Here is a 6,714-nt window from a genome sequence, read left to right as displayed (position 1 = left end):
AGTGGCCAGAGAGATAAAGAGAGAAAAGGACTTTATCATTAGGTGGAAATTTTGGTGAGTAACTTGAAAGTTTTTCCTTTTCTGTCCTTGGCTTTCTCAGTTTGCAAGACTAGACTCTCATATTAAGAAACATGTGATTAGCCAATGTGCCACCCTCACTTCTGTTCTGTTAACTTGTGAGATATATGATTACTGAGTAGTTGTTAATCAGTAAAAAACCAACAAACAAAAACAAAACCAAAAAAACCCAGTAGCAAGTTTGGGATTTTAAAAGAGCATATTTACACATTACATATATAAGAATATATAAACATTATATATATGTTTACTTATACATATAAAGTATACATATATAAGTATATATGTGTAAACACACACATTATATATTCTAATTGTTGAATATAATTGTGTTGAAAGATATAGTTATATTAACTATTTTCTTTTGGTCTGATACAAAAGCATTCCCCAACTTGGGGAAGGTCACTGTTCCTCTCCATACATTATAGCTAAGAGGGGTTAAGACTCATATGAACAATAATTCGTTAAGTCACCACTGACCCGCAGTTAGTCTGATCTCACATGGTGGCCTGATCTACTGGATTATGTTATCCACATAGGTTCAGGAGAAGCTTTTTTATTAGCTCCCTCCCCCATGCTACCCCCACATCAAGGGCTCAGTCATTACCTAAATTAGCTGCTGATACTCATTTCTGACATGTAAGACAGTCATGAGAATCAGAACATATTTCACCTAAGCATATTCCTTGTCTCAAATTTAAATAATTAGAATTAAAAAAATAATTCAGTGTTTTATAATAGAAACTCTGTTTTTGTAAATAGCAGAAATTTGTCCACCAGCTTGTTTTCCTTTGGATTATCAAAGGAATTACTGAGTGATGGCTATGCTCTAACTTTAACTCACAGCCTATATTAATACTTTGCTCCATGTGCAGACATCCCTTAATATCTGTGACAGGCTTACAAGTAAAAGAGCTTTATGTCTTCTGAGCAAAACGATTTAAAATTGGAACACTTTATTTCATATTAAGGGGGAAATGGCTTGATCTCACTATATGTCTAAATCCTTTGTGTTATGAAATATGTATCATGGATTTATAAAGTCACAGAGGAAAAATATGTTGGTGTATTCTTCCTTGAAAAGTGGAAATCACAAAGGTACAATGCCATTCATATCTTATCGAGGGTACATGCTATCAACATGACATTACTCTTGATATTAACCTTGACCTTGAGGCTGAGGTGGTGTTTGACAGGCTCCTCCTCAAAACCCACAACATAGTCTAATCATGTGAAAAACACCAAACTGAAATTGAGGGACATTTTACAAAATTCCTGAGGAGCACTTTAAAAAATAGTCAAGATTATCAAAAACAAGGAAAGTCTAAGAAACTTTCACAGCCTAGAGGAGCCTAAGGAAACATGACAAGTAAATGTGGTATCCGAGATGGAATCCTAGAATAAAAAAGGGACATTAGGTAGAAACTAAGGAAATTTGAATAAAGCATGGACTTTAGCTAATATTAGTGTATCAATATTGGTTCATTAATTATGACAAATGTACCATATTAAAGTCAGATGATAAGAATAGAGGAAACTGGGTGTGGAGTACATGGGATCTCCCCTCAACTTTTCTATAAATCTACAACTATCCTGAAATAAATAATTTACTTAAAAAACCCAAGAACTAAAAAAAGTAAAACTAATTCACCCTGAAACTACAAAGAAAGGAAGTGTAAGATCTCATTCCTACTTAGTCAACAATCTTTATGTTTTGGCCAAGCATATTATAGAAGGAAAGTCTAAAGGTGTACACAATTTATAGCAGTGAGGCCTTTTTTGAAATGGTTAGTCCTATTGGACACAATATATCACTATATGTTACTTTGTTAGGTGTTACTAGTTACACACAGAAACTATATGCAGAGAAAGAAGAATTTAGAGCCTTTGTGCCACTATGATCCTAAGTAATTTAATATAATAATCAGAATCAAAGTGAAATTTCTCTCTTGACCCTTCCTTTTTATAGGCCCATGTGACAAGTCTTACTTGTGAGGAGAAAGAAGGGTAACAGCTGGGGAATCATGTTCTCAGTGACAGCTGATTTGCCCTGTGCTCAGATCTCCAAGTGTTTCTCATGCTTAACTGTACCATTTACTGTATACATTTTTTAGAGTCTTACCAAAGCGCAGGGGAATGGCAGAGAAAGGACAAATTCACTACTAAAGGTGGTTCATCACATTCTACCTTCTAATCCCTTTGTATTTTTTTTTTTTACTACATGGTCAAGATTCAACACACATCAGTCTTTTTCTTAAATGATTGTGTAGGTTTTTAGTTTCTTTTTGGCTAAGATAAAATATTTGTTTTCTATTTGGAAAGTTTGGGCCTGGAAAATGAGAGCAGACAGTATTTCCCCTTCACTTCCTTATCACAACCTAACATGCTTATCCACTGACCAGGCAACCACAGGGATTTATTTATCACACATATTGACCACCTATAATACGTTAGGCCCTGTTATAATAGCATTAGGCTTACTGGGTGAACAATATGGATTTGGTTCCTGTTCTCTTGGAGTTCTGCTGAAGATTGGGAGCTGTGAAAGACAGTAATCAACTAAATGAAATGATGGCAGATTGTCACAAGTGATAAAGCAAACCAAGTGCTGTGAAAATATTTATTTGAGATGGGGTGGACACCCACTTTAGATCTCTGGGGAGCTACCATTTTAGCTGAAAAGGAGACCCTTTCCTAGTACTTGGTTTATACTTTTAGATTTTCTGAGACTTAGAGCAGAAGAAGTAATGATAGTACAAAACTTGCAATTATATGGAATTTAACCATTTGTAAAATGAGTTCAAAATGTAAAATGTATGTATCCTTCAAGTCAGCAATTCTAATTCTTGACAATTAGTAACGACTCTCTACCCTGGTTGGATATTAAAATTACTTAGGGAGATTTTATTAAATCCCCATGCTTGGGTTCCACTTTCAGAAATTCTGATCTAACTGGTCTGGTTGGGGAGGGGCTGGGGAGCATGGGCAGCAGTATTTTTAAAAGCTCCACAAATGATTCTTATGTAAAGCCAGTTTTGAGAAACATTAGCCATAATGAAACACTCATGCCTATGAGACAGGATCCTGTACAAGGGTGTTACTACAGCGTTTTTTCTAATAGGCATTTTTGTTGTGATCTTTTTCCTGTCAATGAATGCTGGTTAAAATGACATGGTACATGTGTTTTTTTCTATGCAATTCTATGGAATAATGAGGTAGGTAAAAATATACTGATATGGAAAGATCTCTAAGACATGAAAACAGCAAGTTGCAGACTATGATATATAGTATGACACCATGTATATAAATATACCCACAAAAATCTACATAATTCCATATGCATGTATGAATACAAGTCTAAGTTGCTACTGTTCAGACAGGCGAGAAAGGAGTTATGGGAACTTCAGAAAGATCCAAGCTGAGTGTCGATCGAGAGATCATATATGGGGAAAGATTAGGAAGACTACCTCCTATGCTGCATCAGAACACTGAGGCATGATATCATGATTTAGGATACGAATTTGAAAAATGATGTTACTGTGCTTCTCAAAATGCTCATGGCTGTGTATGTTGCAACAGAAAGGTGATAGCATAAAGGGGCTTGGGATTTGGAAAAAGAAGCTATCAGGACTCACTCTCACATTCTCACTTGTGATGCTCTCTCTTTGATGGCACTGTCCCTTCCTCTCCACTCTTTCTTATTTGTGCCCGAGCTGTGGATCTCTGGGACACATACCCAACACACACACACACACACACACACACACACACACACACACACACACGCACCCCTATAATGACACACAGACTCACTGACACACACACACATACACACACACACACACACACACCTTTTTTCAGTAACCAAGTTACTGAAGAATTAGATCATGCTAAGAGCTTCTTACTATTTATCAAAGGAGATGAGTTTTGAGTGCTTATAAACTATAATATTCTCTAGGAGTGAAAGAGAGAGAGGGAGAGACTTGGGAATTTTGAAGTACTAGAGAATGAGATGATAAAAAAATTGTAATAAAGGTTGTAGTGAACTAAGTTCTTGGACTCTTTTGATGTTTTAGAGAAAGATAAGTGAATAAAATGTAGAAACTGTTGTCTAGGCTGGATTTCTTTAATTGTGCCAACACTCAGTGTTGTGGCTGATTTACATTAGATGCTTAAAGTTTATGATGAATAGATAATCTTGGATAATAACATGTAATTGTATTAATCAAATGAGTTTTATTTGAAACCGCGAGGAAAAGCAAGATGATTTTTATAAAGTCAATTTAAATTAAAAATGTGTCAATTAGCAAGTGAATAAATGGCAACAACTTTTAATAGAATTTTTAGATTCGTCTTTTACATCAGGGCCGTGAGCTACTTTGGTACTCCTATTTCTTAGGTATAAGATAAATCATTGCTAAATTCAGAGTCAGATCTTTCCATAAGCCATGGACAGAGAGTAAAGATTTACTCTATATTCCTGTTTTGGTGATAATACAGGATACAGAGCCTATTGTATGTACTGCTATGACTGAACCAGGTTTAGAGCAAGCTGTTCTTGTTAAACAGGGATTACTCACTTTAGATGTAGAATGGGTAAAAAGATATTTCTTATGAATCTTGAAAAATTATAGTAATGCAAATGTGTAGTAGTTCCTTAGTGTCGACTTATTGAAAGCCATGCATTTAGCATATGCTACATCTGCCTTATAGACAGCACTGAATAAAGATTGGGGATGCAATCAAATTAGGTAAAAAAAAAAAAGTATCTGTTGTCTCAGGAAATTTTATCAAACAAACATTTGTTAAATATTTCCATGTCCTGTGCACTGCGCTGGGCACTGCAAATACAGTTGTGAGCAAAAACTTGAGCTTATAGTCTGGTGAGGGAGAAAAGCACTAGTGAATCATCACCCAAATAAATCTAAAATTACACTGAGATGGGAATTTGAGAGAGTATATAAATGGGGCTATGAGACCATGAAGTTGGAAAATCTTGAGGGCATCAACGAAGTCCTCCCTGAGGAAAGGATAATTGGGTTCAGAGCAGGAAGACAGGAGGTAATAGGTGAAGGGGAGGGGATGAGGATTCCAGCCAATGGGAGCAGCAGTGCATAGGACATCTTAACAAGGGTTGCCATATACAATAAAACAAATAAATATTAAAGCAAATTAGAAAAAAATAAATGGAGGTTAAAATTAAAAAGAGATTGAAAGTGGCTGCATCAGTTGCCCTTCATGACAAATCAAAAAGACATTAAAATTTAAAGATTTGCCTTCTTGGTTGAGTCTGTATCTGCAAAATAACTTAGAAAACCCATCTGTCCAGCAAACTGGAATAAAAAGTAGGTGATAGAAAACTCAGAAAAATCTTGAGAATGCAAAGTGTGTAATGGATTTTACACACTATCTTTCCTCTTGTGAGGAAAGGAGGAGAAGGTAGTATTATTCCAACTTCATAGCTAAGACTTTGAAAAAGATGGACCTTGACCTCGTCAGCTCCAGAAACTCAATGTGTTTTTCTTACCCCTTACCAATTATTCTGCCCAAGTAATTGAGGTTTGTGTGTGTGTGTGTGTGTGTGTGTGTGTGTGTGTGTGTGTGTGTTCCCTGCAGATATATTTCCTCAAAAGCATAGACAGTTATTTTGTATTTCCCCACATATTGGGATCATTAAAAGTTTTTAGTAAAGTCTTACTGAATTAGAATGGAATTTGTTGTCATAACCCCTTTATACATTCCTGAAGAAAAGGAGTTGTTAATCAGTTGAGTACAGTTGGCTCTCCATATCCATGGGTTGTGAATCCTCGGATTCAACCGTGGATCAAAAATGTTTGAAAAAAAATTCCAGAAAGTTCCAAAAAGCAAAAGTTGAATTTGCGGCATGCCAGCAACAATTTACATAGCATTTACATTGAATTAGGTATTATAAGTAATCTAGAGATGATTTAAAGTATACAGGAGCATGCACATAGATTACAGGCAAATACTACATCATTTTATAGTGGGGATTGAGCATCTGCAGATTTTGGTATCTTTGGAGAAGGAGGGGTTCCTGAACCAATCTCCCTTGATGACTGAGGGATGACTATGTAGTAAACAATAACTGAAAATTTGAAGTTCTCCATATGAAATGTGTTTTTCATTTGTGATAATTATTTTTTTTTTGGTGCAACAAAATACTATATAAGGTTTAGAAATTCGTCTCAATTTCCTTTGATATATCTCTTTAGGTAAAATAAGAATTAACTTGAATGTGTGAAGAATTAATGTATATATGTGTGTGGGTAAAGAGCATGATGTTAATAATTGTTATTTCTGAGTGGTAAAATTATGAATGAATTTCCTTTTGCTAATCTATACTTTGTTTTTCTTCTGTGGTTGCCGTTTGCTTATGTAATAAATAAATAATAAAATAATAAATAAAATAATAAAATAATTTAAATAATTTAAAAAGCCAGCAATAGGGATTAGATATGTGTACAATACGCAGAGTTCATGTAAAAGCCCACTTGTTAAACTTTCACTAAAGGTTCAGGATTTTTTCCCTTAACGCTTATATAGCTAAGTTCATGTCTGTGTGATAACTATGTGAAAACTTGCCAGTGACAGGCACTTGGAATAAGTGGGCTTCCA

The sequence above is a fragment of the Balaenoptera borealis genome (genome assembly GCF_965194805.1).
Source record: "Balaenoptera borealis genome assembly, chromosome: 6".
Lineage (NCBI taxonomy): Eukaryota > Metazoa > Chordata > Mammalia > Artiodactyla > Balaenopteridae > Balaenoptera > Balaenoptera borealis.
Note: the sequence above shows the minus strand (reverse complement) of the source record.